General features: G+C 46.0%; 1 protein-coding gene across 2 annotated transcripts in view; it reads left to right on the plus strand.

Moving 5' to 3' along the window:
* The window catches only part of LOC138739058 (Na(+)/H(+) exchange regulatory cofactor NHE-RF3-like), a 55,737-nt gene that overhangs the window by 944 nt on the left and 35,958 nt on the right, over window positions 1–18,835 (plus strand). The window contains exon 2 of one of the 2 annotated variants that reach the window (XM_069890470.1): window positions 14,003–14,173. The exons of the other annotated variant lie outside the window; for it this stretch is intronic. The gene's annotated coding sequence lies outside the window, so the exon portion shown is untranslated. The remainder of the gene's footprint in view (window positions 1–14,002; window positions 14,174–18,835) is intronic. 2 annotated transcript variants of the gene reach the window in all.

An 18,835-nucleotide genomic window follows, 5' to 3' on the forward strand; every position in this document is an offset into this window, starting at 1 on the left:
TTTTCATGCATCTCCACCAACCCTACAGCTGCATTTAGGACTGTATCTTACTCTGCCTTGTCCATCTAAATCCCTGTTAAAAAAAAAACTTGGCCTGACCTGAAAGGGGAGCTTTGATTTAATATAGGATTGGACCATTTGCTTTGACTTAACACAGAATTCAAGTGTTTATATTTAAATTAAGATGGATATTGATGTTTAAGAATTTGGATTGAGCCTGGCTGAAACGTGAACAAGGAGTGAGGAGGGCTGCAATTGGCCAAGGTTCTGGGGGATTACCCCTCCCCGACCATCTCGTTCTGAGTCCCCTAGGTTAGGGTGAGCATTATCCCTGACTCAAGGGTGGGGTGGGTATGTTCCTGTGTTGCATGGGGTACTACAAAAGCAGGGTGATGTCTTCACTGACTGAGGCTGGGGAGGGTGAGCTTATGTGCGCTTCATCCAGGAGAGGAGGCTGAGGGTAATACTAATGCTAGGGTCGGTGGGGGTGGGAGGGGGACACATTGGTTTCAGGAAAGGGTGGGGAGCCTGGAATCCTAACCATCCCATCATTAGAGAGCAGAGAATGAACAGGGGACTGGGGCGAATACCTTCTTCACAATAGTAGCTGCAAAATATGAAACCGTTCTCCCCTACAGGCCTGCCCACTAGCCCTGCACCCGGCATCTTTACAGCCCTGCATTCCACTCCTGTTCAGTCCTGCACTCCACTCCTGTACAGACATGCACTCCACTCCTGTACAGCCCTGCACTCCACTCCTGTACAGCCCTGCACACCACTCCTGTACAGCCCTGCACTCCTCTCCTGTACCGCCCTGCGCGCCGCTCCTGTACCGCCCTGCGCGCCGCTCCTGTACCGCCCTGCGCGCCGCTCCTGTACCGCCCTGCGCGCCGCTCCTGTACCGCCCTGCGCGCCGCTCCTGTACCGCCCTGCGCGCCGCTCCTGTACCGCCCTGCGCGCCGCTCCTGTACCGCCCTGCGCGCCGCTCCTGTACCGCCCTGCGCGCCGCTCCTGTACCGCCCTGCGCGCCGCTCCTGTACCGCCCTGCGCGCCGCTCCTGTACCGCCCTGCGCGCCGCTCCTGTACCGCCCTGCGCGCCGCTCCTGTACCGCCCTGCGCGCCGCTCCTGTACCGCCCTGCGCGCCGCTCCTGTACCGCCCTGCGCGCCGCTCCTGTACCGCCCTGCGCGCCGCTCCTGTACCGCCCTGCGCGCCGCTCCTGTACCGCCCTGCGCGCCGCTCCTGTACCGCCCTGCGCGCCGCTCCTGTACCGCCCTGCGCGCCGCTCCTGTACCGCCCTGCGCGCCGCTCCTGTACCGCCCTGCGCGCCGCTCCTGTACCGCCCTGCGCGCCGCTCCTGTACCGCCCTGCGCGCCGCTCCTGTACCGCCCTGCGCGCCGCTCCTGTACCGCCCTGCGCGCCGCTCCTGTACCGCCCTGCGCGCCGCTCCTGTACCGCCCTGCGCGCCGCTCCTGTACCGCCCTGCGCGCCGCTCCTGTACCGCCCTGCGCGCCGCTCCTGTACCGCCCTGCGCGCCGCTCCTGTACCGCCCTGCGCGCCGCTCCTGTACCGCCCTGCGCGCCGCTCCTGTACCGCCCTGCGCGCCGCTCCTGTACCGCCCTGCGCGCCGCTCCTGTACCGCCCTGCGCGCCGCTCCTGTACCGCCCTGCGCGCCGCTCCTGTACCGCCCTGCGCGCCGCTCCTGTACCGCCCTGCGCGCCGCTCCTGTACAGTCCTGCACTCTACTCCTGTAGAACTGTGCCCTAATGCTGGACTTGAGAGTTTAGCATGTGGGAAGGGGGAAGGAGGAAGGGGGAACAGCAGTTCGTGTAGCTGTGTTGTGTAACCCTCCATATTGCACAATATAGAGGAGCAAGGGGTTTCCGAGGGAAATAGCGTGTTGTCCTTCATTGGAGAGGGGTGGCATTTGGAAGGCAGGAAATACTATAAAAGCTTGACAGGTTATTGGTGAGGCCTCACCTGGAGCACGGAACACACAAAGGAAATTGGAGGTTCATTAGGCTAATTCCTGGGATGAGAAGGCTGTCTCTTCAAGAAAGGCTAATGCAGTATTCAACAGAAGGAAGGGTGATCTTACTGGAAGATGTATGGTCCCTAAAGGGCATGTCAGGATAGGTGTTCAGTTATTTTCACCTGTAGGAAAATTGTGATGAAATATGCAGCGTCATAGAATCTTACAGCACAGAGAAAGGCCCACAGGGCCAGCTATCCAATTCCGAACAACATGCCCTCCTGCTTTAGTCCCACTTGCCCAAATTGGGCCAGGCCTCTTCCAATCCCCTCCCATCCTTGAGTTCTCCAAGTGCCACTTACATGTGGCAGCTCGTTCCATGTGCCCACCACCCTCAGGGTGAAGAACTGGCTCGTTCTGTCCATTCTAAATCCCACTCCCTCACCCAACAGTTATGCCCTCTCGTCTTAGATTATCCCACTCCAGGAAATAGAGTGTAATTTTTCACGTTATCTCTGAACTTTATGATTTTATAGGCCTCAGTAAGTTTCCCTTTCAACCTCCTACACTCTAAGGAGAACAAGCCATGTTCTTCCAGTCTCTCACGATATAGCTAGTCGACCAAAAATGCCTACAGTCTTTTAAGTGTGGCCTCACCAACCTCTTGGATAACTTCACCGAGATGCTTTATATTCAATGAGCTAATCATTGCCATGAATGGAGGGAAAGGTAATTGATGGATCTGTGAGAGATCAAGCTGCAGGAAAGTAAGTGGGGGATTGAGAATGATTCTGACAGCCAACACAGACTAAATGGCCTTTTTTCATATTGTAGTCAGATCTAAAGCCAAATTTGAAATAGTCCCATTGTTGCTATTGTTTCACCACTGTCCTGGTTATTGGCATATCAGTCCCATCCATTCTCTTCCCTGTTCTTCCCCCCACTTTCCTTCCCCCCCCCCACTCCATCCCACCCCAGCACTTCCTGCCAATACCACTGCCATATGCAGTGTGGTACGTTGTTAGCCAGAATCAGACACACACAAGGTAAAGACTGTACAACAGGCTTTAATCCACAAAGACTTCCACAGAACCAGGCTGGCTGTAGTTGCAGTAACTCTGAATGAGCTTTGGGAGGCCGGCGCAGGCTTATATCCCAGAGGGTGATTGACACCTGTCCGGATGGGGCTTGATCCCTTCAGGCCAACTGATTGACAGCCGGCCAGGTGTTGTCCTGTCCCCTTACACTTCTGCAGGTACAGAGGTTGCCCCCTGCAGTAGGCCGGTGGTACACTCCTGCAGGTACAGATGTTGCCCCCTGCAGTAGGCCGGTGGTGTGCCACCACATGCAGTAAGTGACCTCACAAGATGGAGAGGGAATCTCTAGTTCAGACAAGTGGCCAGCACCCGTGGACAGCCATGAATTGGGGACAGATGTTGGGTAGAAAGTTGTTGAAGAATTCTCCTCGTCCAGTGCCAGACCTTGCGCTAGAGCTACCATTCCCAGCATAACCCTACCACATGTCCACCACCACTCCCAAACTTCAGAGGACTGTTGAGAAGTCATCATTGTACAAGTACCATAATCTATCCCCAGAGATCATGCACTCTTACCTCTCACTTCCCCTTCCTGAGAGATGAGTAAGTCTGTGATTTAAAGTCGGTCGCTTCTTCCTCAATTTACTTCCTCCCTGAGGAGTCACGTGATGGAGTAGTGGCCGGTAGGGGAACTCCAGCCCTCTCCAGAAAAGTTAAAAAAAGATAGAGAAAAAGCAAAGGCACAAACTTAAAAACCAAAACAAAGTGAAAGTAAAAGTGTGAAGAAAATGGCAGCGAAGAAAGAAAAACCAAAAACAACGGGAAGAAAAGAAGAAGGAAAGACGTCGGAAGAAGAAGGTGAAGGCCTTACCTGTCCGAAGAGGTCCGCCGCGGAGAAAGAGGCCCGCTCCCACAGGTCAGTGGAGGTCCCGGGCTCGGGACTACAAAAATGGCTCGCAGAGCCAAGTAAAAGTGCGCAAACGCGCATGCGCGAGGAGTTGCGCATGCGCAATGTGCATGAAAAAAAACACACTGATGGGAGGGGGGAACAGCTGCGGAGTCGATCTCCACAGCTGAGAGAGACACCTGCAGCACAGCAGCAGGTGCAGAACACAGACATTAACGACAACAAGAAAGAAGAGGGTAAAAAGAAAACAAGGAAACAACAGATGGTCAACCCAGAGGAAGAAGAAGAAGAACAGAAAGAACTGGAAGAAGAAGAGAAAAGCAAGACAATGGATGTATCTTTTTTTAAAGAATATATGGAATCAGTGATAGAATGGCAATTACAAGAATTTAATGAGATAGAAAGAAGAATTAAGAATGCAGAAGAAAGAATGAATAAAATGGAAGTGGCCATATCAGAATTGGCAAAAAGAGTGGAAAATATGGAAAAATGAGAAACATTTGTAGATATGGAAGTAAAAGACTTAAAAAAGAAATTGGAAGAATCTAATAAAAAAGCTAAAGAAGCACAGGAGCTGTTAGCTCAGAAGATAGATATGATAGAAAACTATAATACACACACAGCGGCCCCGGCCCCGGTCCGGGCGAAGGGTAGGCGGCAGCGGCCCCGATCCGGGCAGGAGCAAGGGGGAGACGGCGGCCCCGGCCTCGGTCGAGTGAGGCAGGCGGAGGCCCCGATCCAGGCAGAGAGTGGGAGGCGGCAGCCCCAGTCTGGGCACAGAGAGAGCAGCAGCGGCCCCGGCCCCGGTCCGGGCGAAGGGTAGGCGGCAGCGGCCCCGATCCGGGCAGGAGCAAGGGGGAGACGGCGGCCCAGGCCTCGGTCGAGTGAGGCAGGCGGAGGCCCCGATCCGGGCAGTGAGTGGGAGGCGGCGGCCCCAGTCCGGGCACAGAGAGAGCAGCAGCGGCCCCGGCCCCAGTCCGGGCGAAGGGTAGGCGGCGGCACCCCCGATCCGGGCAGGAGCAAGGGGGAGACGGCGGCCCAGGCCTCGGTCGAGTGAGGCAGGCGGAGGCCCCGATCCGGGCAGAGAGTGGGAGGCGGCGGCCCCAGTCCGGGCACAGAGAGAGCAGCAGCGGCCCCGGCCCCAGTCCGGGCGAAGGGTAGGCGGCGGCACCCCCGATCCGGGCAGGAGCAAGGGGGAGACGGCGGCCCCGGCCTCGGTCGAGTGAGGCAGGCGGAGGCCCCGATCTGGGCAGAGAGTTGGAGGCGGCGGCCCCAGTCCGGGCACAGGGAGAGCTGCGGCGGCCACGGCCCCGGTCCGGGCAGTATGGACCTACCTAGGAGGGGAGGCAGACCCCTCCAGCCCGGGTAAGAAACCTGCATAGGAGAAGGCCACTCCGATATAAAACCTACAACCCAAGGACCTCGCTGCCACGTCCCAGTTTGCTCGGCCACGGCACACGAACCATGGGTGTAAAGGGTGGGGCCAATACTGCGCACACTGCACTCCACCTAAAAGCTCCTTTGCGCAGGCCCGAGGACAGGTCCACGTCCTCCCCCTCCACTTGCTCGGCCACGGCACACGAACCATGGGTGTAAAGGGTGGGGCCAGTACTGCGCGCACTGCACTCCACCTAAAAGCTCCTTTGCGCAGGCCCGAGGACAGGTCCACGTCCTCCCCCTCCATGTCCTCCCCCTCCACATCCTCCCCCTCCACGTCCTCCCCCTCCACATCCTCCCCCTCAAAAGATGCTCACAAACTCAAGCTAGCATGCTGGAACATCAGAACCATGCTAGACAAGGCTGACAGCCACCGACCTGAATGTCGGTCTGCTCTCATTTCACATGAACTCCTCAGACTTGACATCGACATAGCCGCTCTCAGTGAAGTCCGCCTGGCAGATGTAGGCAGCCTCCAAGAACGCGGCGCGGGCTACACACTCTACTGGTCTGGCAAGCCTTCGGATGAACGACGCCTATCTGGTGTAGGCTTCATGGTCAAGAACTTTATTGCCTCCAAACTCGAAAACCTTCCGACAGGCCACTCGGACCGAATCATGTCCATGCGACTCCCCCTTCAAAACAAGTGTTGCATCACCCTCATCAGTGTCTATGCTCCAACCCTCCAGGCGGAACCAGCAGAAAAGGACAAGTTCTGCGCAACTTCATCCAACGCACCCCTACAACTGACAAGGTTGTCATCCTTGGCGACTTCAACGCTCGCGTCAGCAATGACTCAGAAACCTGGCCAGGAATCCTGGGCAAGCATGGCGTCGGCAAGTGCAACGACAATGGGCGCCTCCTGTTGGAGCTCTGCGCAGAACAGCGGCTTGTCATTACAAACACCCTTTTTCAGCAGAGGGACAGCCTTAAGACTACCTGGATGCATCCCCGATCTAAACTCTGGCACCTCCTGGACTACTTCCTGGTGCGAGAAAGTGACAAATGAGATGTGCTCCACACCAGGGTCATGCCCAGCGCGGAATGCCACACTGACCACCGGCTGGTTCGCTGCAAGCTCAACCTTCACTTCAAGCCAAAGCCCAGAAACAGTAAAGCCCCCAGAAAGAGGTTCAATGTTGGAAACCTGCAGTCAGACGAAGCGAGAGGAAACTTCCAGGCAAACCTCAAAGCAAAGCTCGACGATGCAACCCGCCTCACGGACCCGTCCCCTGAAACCTTCTGGGATCAGTTGAAGACTACCATACTGCAATCCACTGAAGAGGTACTGGGCTTCTCCTCCAGGAAAAACAAGGACTGGTTTGACGAAAACAGCCAGGAAATCCAGGAGCTGCTGGCAAAGAAGCGAGCTGCCCACCAGGCTCACCTTACAAAGCCGTCCTGTCCAGAGAAGAAACAAGCCTTCCGTCGCGCATGCAGCCATCTTCAGCGCAAACTCCGGGAGATCCAAAATGAGTGGTGGACTAGCCTCGCCAAATGAACCCAGCTCAGTGCAGACATTGGCGACTTCAGGGGTTTCTACGAGGCTCTAAAGGCTGTGTACGGCCCCTCACCCCAAGTCCAAAGCCCGCTGCGCAGCTCAGACGGCAAAGTCCTCCTCAGCGACAAGATCACCATCCTCAACCGATGGTCAGAACACTTCCAATCTCTTTTCAGTGCCAACCGCTCAGTCCAAGATTCCGCCCTGCTCCAGCTCCCTCAACAGCCCCTAAGGCTAGAGCTGGATGAGGTCCTCACCCAGGATGAGACATATAAGGCAATCGAACAACTGAAAAGTGGCAAAGCAGCAGGTATGGATGGAATCCCCCCAGAGGTCTGGAAGGCTGGCGGCAAAACTCTGCATGCCAAACTGCATGAGTTTTTCAAGCTTTGTTGGGACCAAGGAAAACTGCCTCAGGACCTTCGTGATGCCACCATCATCACCCTGTACAAAAACAAAGGCGAGAAATCAGACTGCTCAAACTACAGGGGAATCACGCTGCTCTCCATTGCAGGCAAAATCTTCGCTAGGATTCTACTAAATAGAATAATACCTAGTGTCGCCGAGAATATTCTCCCAGAATCACAGTGCGGCTTTCGCGCAAACAGAGGAACTACTGACATGGTCTTTGCCCTCAGACAGCTCCAAGAAAAGTGCAGAAAACAAAGGACTCTACATCACCTTTGTTGACCTCACCAAAGCCTTCGACACCATGAGCAGGAAAGGGCTTTGGCAAATACTAGAGCGCATCGGATGTCCCCATAAGTTCCTCAACATGATTATCCAACTGCACGAAAACCAACAAGGTCGGGTCAGATACAGCAATGAGCTCTCTGAACCCTTCTCCATTAACAATGGCGTGAAGCAAGGCTGTGTTCTCGCACCAACCCTCTTTTCAATCTTCTTCAGCATGATGCTGAACCAAGCCATGAAAGACCCCAACAATGAAGACGCTGTTTACATCTGGTACCGCATGGATGGCAGTCTCTTCAATCTGAGGCGCCTGCAAGCTCACACCAAGACACAAGAGAAACTTGTCTGTGAACTACTCTTTGCAGACGATGCCGCTTTAGTTGCCCATTCAGAGCCAGCTCTTCAGCGCTTGACGTCCTGCTTTGCGGAAACTGCCAAAGTGTTTGGCCTGGAAGTCAGCCTGAAGAAAACTGAGGTCCTCCATCAGCCAGCTCCCCACCATGACTACCAGCCCCCCAACATCTCCATCGGGCACACAAAACTCAAAACGGTCAACCAGTTTACCTATCTCGGCTGCACCATTTCATCAGATGCAAGGATCGACAATGAGATAGACAACAGACTCGCCAAGGCAAATAGCGCCTTTGAAAGACTACACAAAAGAGTCTGGAAAAACAACCAACTGAAAAACCTCACAAGGATAAGCGTATACAGAGCCGTTGTCATACCCACACTCCTGTTCGGCTCCGAATCATGGGTTCTCTACCGGCATCACCTACGGCTCCTAGAACGCTTCCACCAGCGTTGTCTCCGCTCCATCCTCAACATCCATTGGAGCACTTTCATCCCTAACGTCGAAGTACTCGAGATGGCAGAGATCGACAGCATCGAGTCCACGCTGCTGAAGATCCAGCTGTGCTGGGTGGGTCACGTCTCCAGAATGGAGGACCATCGCCTTCCCAAGATCGTGTTATATGGCGAGCTCTCCACTGGCCACCGTGACAGAGGTGCACCAAAGAAAAGGTACAAGGACTGCCTAAAGAAATCGCTTGGTGCCTGCCACATTTACCACCGCCAGTGGGCTGATATCACCTCAAACCGTGCATCTTGGCGCCTCACAGTTTGGCGGGCAGCAACCTCCTTTGAAGAAGACCGCAGAGCCCACCTCACTGACAAAAGGCAAAGGAGGAAAAACCCAACACCCAACCCCAACCAACCAATTTTCCCCTGCAGCCACTGCAACCGTGTCTGCCTGTCCCGCATCGGACTTGTCAGCCACAAATGAGCCTGCAGCTGACGTGGACTTTTACCCCCTCCATAAATCTTCGTCCGCGAAGCCAAGCCAAAGAAAGAAGAAGAATAGAAGAAATAATATAAAGATAATGGGCCTTAAGGAAGATGAAGAAGGCAAGAATATGAGAGAATTTATAAAAGATTGGATCCCCAGGGTCCTGGGAAGACCAGAATTACAGGAAGAAATGGAAATAGAGAGGGCACATAGAACTTTAGCCCCGAAACCACAACCGCAGCAAAAACCAAGATCCATTTTAGTAAAATTCTTAAGATATACAACAAGAGAAAATATATTGGAGAAAGCAATGAAGAAAGTAAGAGAGGACAAAAAGCCACTGGAATATAAAGGTCAAAAAATTTTTTTCTATCCAGACATAAGTTTTGAACTCCTGAAGAAGAGGAAGGAGTTCAATACAGCAAAAACGATCTTATGGAAAAAAGGATATAAATTTATGTTAAGGTACCCAGCGGTACTTAAAATAATTATTCCAGGGCAACAGAACAGACTATTCTCGGATCCAGAGGAAGCAAGGAAATTTGCAGAACAATTACAAAACAAGCAGAGAGATGAAGACATGTAATAAGAGTAGAAATGACCACGATATATATGTATGTGTGTAAAGGGGTATATGTGTGTATATATAAAGTGTGCATACATGAATGTATCCGTATTTAGAGGAAAATATATAGAGTGTAGACAAGAATTAATAAGGGAGGGAAATGGAATAGAGGGAATAAGGAGGGAATTAAAAGAGTGACCTTTGTTACATATGAAAATTGAAATATTTTCTGGGGGGGGCTGGGTGGGAAAGAGTTACGGTCACTGCAAAATCAGCTGACGTTTGCGAGTGAATTCGCAAATCCAAATGGAGAGGGGAGATGTGGTTGTCCGACAAGGGATAAAGGACAACTCGGGAGGGGGAGGGGAGAATGGGGTTAAAGAAGTTTTAAATAGGAGAATAGGGAAAATGTTTGATGTTTTAGAAATGTTGTCTTATAAAGTGTTCAAAACAAGAAAGCAGAAATGGATAAGAAAGAAAGGTAATGATGGAGAAACGGAAAGGGAAGATAAACAAAGTATAAAATGGCTACGCTGAACTATATGACTTTAAATATTAACGGAATACATAACCAAATTAAAAGGAAGAAACTGCTAAATTTACTGAAAAAAAGAAAAAATTGATATAGCATTTGTGCAAGAAACACATTTAACTGAATTGGAGCACAAGAAATTAAAGAGAGATTGGGTAGGACACGTAACAGCAGCGTCGTATAATTCAAAAGCAAGAGGAGTAGCTATATTAATTAGTAAAAATGTGCCAATTAAAATAGAAGAGGAAATAATAGATCCAGCAGGGAGATATGTAATGATAAAATGTCAGATATATTCAGAGTTTTGGAATCTACTCAATGTATATTCACCTAACGAAGAAGATCAAAAGCTTATGCAAGATATCTTTTTGAAGATAGCAGATACGCAAGGGAACATATTAATAGGAGGGGATTTCAACCTGAATTTGGATTCAAATATGGACAAAACTGGGAAAAAAATTAACAGAAAGAACAAAGTAACCAAATTTATAATTAAATCGATGGAAGAAATGCAACTTTTGGATATATGGAGGAAACAACACCCAAAGGAAAAGGAATATTCATATTACTCGGCTAGACATAAAACATACTCAAGAATAGACCTATTTTTGTTATCAGCTCGTATGCAAGATAGAGTAAGAAAAACAGAATATAAAGCTAGAATATTATCAGACCATTCACCCTTAATATTGACAATAAAGTTAGAGGACATCCCTCCAAGAATGTATAGATGGAGATTAAACTCCATGTTACTCAAAAGGCAGGATTTTAGAGAATTCATTGAAAGACAAATTAAAATGTATTTTGAAATAAACACGGAATCAGTGAAAGATAAGTTTATACTATGGGATGCAATGAAAGCGTTCATTAGAGGACAAATAATAAGTTATGTAACCAAGATGAAGAAGGACTATAATCAGGAAACAGAGCAGTTGGAAAGGGAAATAGTAAATATAGAAAAAGAATTAGCAATGAAGGAAGATACAACTAAAAGAAGAGAATTGGCAGATAAAAATAATAAAATATGAAACACTACAAACATATAAGGTGGAGAAGAATATAATGAAGACAAAACAGAAATATTATGAACTAGGGGAAAAAACACACAAAATTCTAGCATGGCAGCTTAAGACAGAACAAGCTAAGAAAATGGTATTGGCATCAAGGAAAAAAGACAAACAAATCACATATAATCCAAAGGAGATCAAGGAAAACTTTAGAGAATTCTATGAACAATTATACCAAACTGAAAATGAAGGGAAAGAAGGGAAAATAGATGAATTTCTAACTAAAATTGAACTACCAAAACTACAAATAGAGGAACAAAATAAATTAACAAAACCATTTGGAATAGTAGAAATACAAGAGATAATAAAAAAATTACCAAATAATAAAACACCAGGAGAGGATGGATTCCCAATAGAAATCTATAAAACATTTAAAGATTTATTAATTCCTCCCCTCCTGGAAGTAATCAACCAAATTGATAAAACACAAAGCTTACCAGATTCATGTAAAACAGCAATAATAACAGTAATACTAAAGCAAGGGAAAGATCCACTCGCACCAGCATCATATAGACCAATATCTTTACTTAACACAGATTATAAGATAATAGCTAAACTATTAGCAAACAGATTAGCAGAGTATGTACCAAAAATGGTAAATCTAGACCAAACTGGATTTATTAAAAAAAGACGCACAACAGACAATATTTGTAAATTTATTAACTTAACTCATGCAGTAGAAGGGAGTAAAGCGCCAACAGTAGCAGTTGCTTTAGACGCAGAGAAGGCCTTTGACAGAGTAGAATGGAATTATTTATTCAAAGTATTGCAAAAATTCAGTTTACCGAGAAATATATTAATTGGATTAAAGCATTATATAAGGGACCATTGGCGAAAATATCAAAGCAATTTAACTTAAGCAGGTCAACACGGCAGGGATGCCCACTATCACCTTTATTGTTCGCGTTAGCTATAGAACCACTAGCAGAATTGATAAGAACAGAAAATAATATAAAAGGGATAAAAATAAAAGACAAGGAATATAAAATCAGTTTATTTGCGGATGATGTTATAGTATACTTAACAGAACCAGAACTATCAATAAAAGAATTATATAAGAAATTGAAGGAATATGGAGAAGTGTCGGGTTACAAGATTAACGTAAATAAAAGTGAAGCAATGCCTATGAATAATGCGGATTTCTCAAAATTTAAGAAGGAATCACCATTCAGATGGCAAATGCAAGCAATAAGATACCTAGGTATACAAATAAATAAAAATCTCGGCCAACTATATAAACTCAATTATTATCCACTAATGAATAAATTACAGGACGATTTAGAGCATTGGAAAGATTTACCACTAACACTAATAGGAAGGATAAACTGTATTAAAATGAACATTTTTCCAAATATTATACCTATTTCAGGCATTACCAATACACTTGACAGAGAAATTCTTCAAGGAGTTAAAGAAAATAATAAGGAAATTTTTATGGAAAGGGGGGAAACCGAGGATAGCACTAGATAAATTAACAGAATGGTATAAACAAGGAGGCTTACAACTGCCAAACTTTAAAAATTATTATAGAGCCGCACAATTAAGATACCTATCAGATTTTTATCAAACAAGGGAAAAGCCAGATTGGACTAGATTAGAATTAGATAAAATAGGGGAAAAGATACCTGAACACATATTATATAAATGGGATGAAAAATTGGTACAACATAGAAGTTCTCCAGTATTACATCATCTACTCAATATTTGGAAGAAGGTTCATGTAGAAAGGAATAAAACAAATTATCAATTACCAAAACTAATATTGACGCAAAACAAGTTACTCCCTTTTACAATAGATAACCTTTCCTTTAGAGAATGGGAGAAAAAAGGGATCAAAAGAATAGAAAATTGTTTTTCAGGAAATAGATTATTATCCTTTGAACAAATGAAAGATAAATACAATATAACTCAAGATACAGTGCTGGCATATTACCAATTGAGATCCTACTTGAAGGACAAATTAGGAAGCAGTCTGAGTTTACCAGAGGGAAGTAACTTTGAATATGTGATTACAGATACAATGATAATCAAAAGATTTATAACAAATATGTATATTAAACTGCAAGAAAAGGAGAATGAGGAAACAAATGGTAAAACTAAACAAAAATGGGAACAAGATTTAAATATAAAGATAAAAAAGGAAACATGGGAGAAGTTATGCTCTGGAACGATGAGAAATGCAATAAATACGAGATTACATATGATACAATATAACTGGATACACAGGCTATACATTACACCTCAAAAGTTAAATAAATGGGACCCAACAGTATCTGATAGATGTTTTCGATGTAAAAAAGAAATGGGAACAACAATTCATGCAATCTGGACATGTGAGAAAGTAGAAAAATTTTGGGAAGATCTAAACCAAATATTAAATAAAATTACAGAAAACAATATACCAAAGAATCCAGAGATCTTCCTCCTAAGTAACATAAAAAACAAAGAATTTGGAATTGATTTGGAGGATGCACAAAAAAGATTTGTTAAGATAGCTCTAGCCTTAGCAAAAAAATGTATTATGTCAACCTGGAAATCGGAAGATAATTTGAAAATACAACAATGGTATATAGAAATGAATAAATGTATTCCATTAGAAAAAATAACATATAGTTTAAGAAATAATATTGAAATATTTGAACAAATATGGGAGCCTTACATGAAACACAATAGCGAAAACCTACCGGGGACATTCACTACCTAAATTAACGAAAGGAGAAGGAAATGAAAAGAATTGACTCAGTGGAATTTCTTGTTTATTTTTATTGAATGACAACATTGTTTGACTGGTTTAATGTATCCTAGATTTTGTACTTTAAATGGACGGGAGGGGGGAGGTAGGGAGGGTGGGATGGGAGGAGGGAGGAGGGGGGGAGAAAATGGCACTGTATATATTTGAAAAGGAAAAAGTATGTATCATGGTTAATGTGGTTTATGGTGTGAAAAATAAAAAATTTTAAAAAAAATTTACTTCCTCCCTTATTCCAAATACACTCCCAATCAGTGGCTTCCTTCTCTCAGATCAACTCAAAATCGGTCTCAGGTTGGCGAACCTTATGACTTCCGACTCAAAACCTCTGCACTGTATGCTAACAAAGAACCCTTTGAAGAGTCGAACACATATGTAACACAAGAGCTAGTTCATCTGCAGCATACTCTCACCATCTCCAGCAAGGTGAGTGTCCATAGAATCTGCTTCATCACTGATGCTATTTGTGATAAAGATGATGCCCAGAACACAGGGGGCAATATCCCTGCTCTGAGAAAATGAGAATATCAGAAATAAGAGCAGGAGTTGGCCATCCAGCCCAATGAGTCAGCTTCGCCACAATATCAAGATTGATCTGTCCATGGACTCAACTCCACCTACCTGCAGTTCCACAAAATCCTTAATTCCCCCACAAATGCAAAAATATGTCTTAAATGCACACAAAGAGGCAGCCTCTACTGCTTCCTTGGATAGGGAATTCCACAGATTCACTACCCTCTGGGAGAAGCAGTTCCACCTTACTCCGCCCTCTAGTTCTTGTCTCACGCACTAGTGGCAACAATATTCTGCCTCTGTGCTATCTATCCCTTTCATAATCTTATAATGCCCTCTCATTCTTCTGAGTTCTAGTGAGTGTACTCCCAGGCCATGGGCTACCCCTCCACCCCTCATCTCTAGAATTAACCCGGTGAACTTCCTCTTCACTGCCTCCAAAGCCAGTACATCCTTCCTCCAGTAAGGAGACCAGAACTGAACTCAACACTCCAGATGCGGCCTCACCAGTACCCTGAACATTTGCAGTAGAAACTCCCTGCTCTTAAATTCAATCCTTCTAGCAACAAAGACCAACATTCCATTTGCCTTCATGATTATCCATAGCACCTGCAAACCAACCTTTTGTGATTCATACACAAATAGTCCCAAGTCCCTCAACAGCCTGCTGAAAATTTTCACCATTTCAACAATAAATCGATCTTCTATTTTTCTTCCAAAGTGGACAACCTCACATTTATCAACATTGTACACCACCTGTCAGACCCTTGCTCATTTATTGAATCTATCTATATCTCTCTGTAGACTCCCCGCCTCCTCTGCACAATTTGCTTTTCCACTCAATATAGTATCATCAGTCCCCTCTTCCAATTCATTGATGTAGATCATGACTAGTTATGGGCCCAGCATTGACCCCTGTGGCACTCTCCTCACCACAGATTCTTTGGTTTGGCTTCGCGGACGAAGATTTATGGAGGGGGTAAAAAGTCCACGTCAGCTGCAGGCTCGTTTGTGGCTGACCAGTCCAATGCGGGACAGGCAGACACGATTGCAGCGGTTGCAAGGGAAAATTGGTTGGTTGGGGTTGGGTGTTGGGTTTTTCCTCCTTTGCCTTTTGTCAGATTACCAACCACAATAACACCCACTTATCCCATCTCAATGCCTTCTATTGGTTAACCAGCTCCCGATCCATGCTAATACATTACCCCCAGTTCCATGCATACTTAAGAATAATGAAGTAGTTTATGAAACTTCTCCTGGAAATCTATCATCCCTCTATCCACTGCACTCATTATTTTCTCAAATAACACCAGTAAAATTGATTAATATGACCTGCTCTTTCTGAATCTATGTAGCATGAGCTTGATGGAACAATTTCTATTTCAATTTCTCTTCCTCAAAATACTGCCACAGGACCACTTATGTCCATCTGACAATGCAGATAGTTTATCCTCTTATGCAGAAGACAGTGAAACACTCCCTCAGTTTGACAGTGAAACATTCCCTCAGTCTGACAGTGAAGCGCTCCCTCAGTCTGACAGTGAAACACTCCCTCAGTTTGACAGTGAAACATTCCCTCAGTCTGACAGTGAAACAATCCCTCAGTCTGACAGTGAAGCATTCCCTCAGTCTGACAGTGAAACACTCCTTCAGTCTGACAGTGAAGCGCTTCCTCAGTCTGACAGTGAAACACTCCCTCAGTCTGACAGTGAAACACTCCCTCAGTTTGACAGTGAAACACTCCCTCAGTCTGACAGTGAAACACTCCCTCAGTCTGACAGTGAAGCACTCCCTCAGTCTGACAGTGAAACACTCCCTCAGTGTGACAGTGAAGCGCTCCCTCAGTCTGACAGTGAAACGCTCCCTCAGTCTGACAGTGAAACACACCCTCAGTCTGACAGTGAAACACTCCCTCAGTCTGAGAGTGAAACACTCCCTCAGTCTGACAGTGAAACACTCCCTCAGTCTGACAGTGAAACACTCCCTCAGTCTGACAGTGAAGCGCTCCCTCAGTCTGACAGTGAAGCGCTCCCTCAGTCTGACAGTGAAGCGCTCCCTCAGTCTGACAGTGAAGCGCTTCCTCAGTCTGACAGTGAAACACTCCCTCAGTCTGACAGTGAAACACTCCCTCAGTCTGACAGTGAAGCGCTTCCTCAGTCTGACAGTGAAGCGCTCCTTCAGACTGACAGTGAAGCGCTTCCTCAGTCTGACAGTGAAACACTCCCTCAGTCTGACAGTGAAACACTCCCTCAGTCTGACAGTGAAACACTCCCTTAGTCTGACAGTGAAACACTCCCTCAGTCTGACAGTGAAACATTCCCTCAGTCTGACAGTGAAGCGCTCACTCAGTCTGACAGTGAAATACTCCCTCAGTCTGACAGTGAAGCGCTCCCTCAGTCTGACAGTGAAGCGCTCCCTCCGTCTGGCAGTGAAACACTCCCTCAGTCTGACAGTGAAGCGCTTACTCAGTCTGACAGTGAAACACTCCCTCAGTCTGACAGTGAAACACTCCCTCAGTCTGACAGTGAAACACTCCCTCAGTCTGACAGTGAAACACTCCCTCAGTCTGACAGTGAAACACTCCCTCAGTCTGACAGTGAAGCGCTCCCTCAGTCTGACAGTGAAACACTCTCTCAGTCTGACAGTGAAGCGCTCCCTCAGTCTGACAGTGAAACACTCCCTCAGTCTGACAGTGAAACACTCCCTCAGTCTGACAGTGAAGCGCTCCCTCAGTCTGACAGTGAAACACTCCCTCAGTCTGACAGTGAAGCGCTCCCTCAGTCTGACAGTGAAACACTCCCTCAGTCTGACAGTGAAGCGCTCCCTCAGTCGGACAGTGAAACACTCCTTCAGTCTGAGAGTGAAACGCTCTCTCAGTCTGACAGTGAAACGCTCCCTCAGTCTGACAGTGAAACGCTCCCTCAGTCTGACAGTGAAACGCTCCCTCAGTCTGACAGTGAAGCGCTCCCTCAGTCTGACAGTGAAACGCTCCCTCAGTCTGACAGTGAAACGCTCCCTCAGTCTGACAGTGAAACGCTCCCTCAGTCTGACAGTGAAACGCTCCCTCAGTCTGACAGTGAAACGCTCCCTCAGTCTGACAGTGAAACGCTCCCTCAGTCTGACAGTGAAACACTCCCTCAGTAGCACCTTGGCCTGGAACCTCTCCTTTCAGATCCAGGGTTGAAGAATAATCCTGGGAATGTTAAATCAGCATCTTTCAATCTGGTTTTCAATGATCCCAGGGAACGAGTCGAGACATTCCTCTGTTAAACAATAAGCAGCATTTGCTCACTTGCAGTTTGTGAGAGCTCACTCTGTGTGAAGTGGCCAACACGTTAGTCTCCACTGGCTACACCAGGAGTAACCCCTGGCTTTGAAGTAGTGTACAGATATGAAACAAACACAAATTCTTTGGAGGTAGGCAGAATCCAGCACAGGGAACAGGAGACCAATGAAAGGCCAAGGTGCAGGAATGAAGGAGGATTCCTTGGCATTGAACTTTGGATTGGATCACGCTCATCTATGCCCAGATTTAAACTTTGATCAATTCATTGTTAGCTGTGCATATTCGACAGACATTATGTCAGCACAAAGTGCTTGGGTTTGGATAAAGTCTGATTCTGCATGTTGACCACTGACAATTTCAAGAGAATAACTTCCAGCAAGCTGGTAAACAAATCTTCCCAGTTTTATACATTTCTTTTTATTAATTTATTTTATTTTATCTTAATATATTTTATTTATAATTTTTAAATCATATAACATTAATTATAACATATTCATACAGAAAGTATGTAATTGAATAAACTCCCTCATCCACCCCACTAACATCCACCCTCCTCCCCCATGCACCTACTGAGAAAGAAGAAAGGAGACCATCACTTAAAAACAACAATATTCAACTTTTTCTACGATGGATTCTGAGACACACCCCGGAAAAGACCAAGGGATTAAATCTTCAAACCAATAATTTTTAGGTATGGGCTCCATACTTAAATTAAAAAAATGATATTTATCCTTCAAATTATACATTACCTTTTCTAAAGGAATATAGGATTTAATTTCAGTCTGCCATCTTTGCATTCCTAAAACAAAATCAGATTTTCAAGTAATGGCCGAACATTTTTTGAAACAGCCAAAGCTAAATGTAAAAATTCAATTTGATACATAGTCAATTTAATCCTAAAGCAACTGACTTAATATCCCCTAATAAAAATAACATTGGATCAAATGGAAGACTCACTTTTAATACTTTCTCCAAAATAATTTAACCTGTACCCAAAAGTCTTAACCTTGGAACAGGTCCAAATCAAATGAAAAAAAAAGTATCTATCTCTTCTCCAAATCCAAGGAAATTAAATTAAATTTCTTTAATTTTTGAGGGTTTAAATATAATTGATGTAAAAAAAATTATATTGTACTAATCTATATCTTACATTTATAACCTTAGTTATAAATCCTTACATAAATTTTATTTAAGTCAGATTCCCATTTTAATCTTGATTTATGAATATTTAACCTAGACATTTTGTAATAACTAATATATTTAGAAATAAACTTATTTATTTCTTCTTT

Source organism: Narcine bancroftii, chromosome 7 (assembly GCF_036971445.1).
Source record: "Narcine bancroftii isolate sNarBan1 chromosome 7, sNarBan1.hap1, whole genome shotgun sequence".
Lineage (NCBI taxonomy): Eukaryota > Metazoa > Chordata > Chondrichthyes > Torpediniformes > Narcinidae > Narcine > Narcine bancroftii.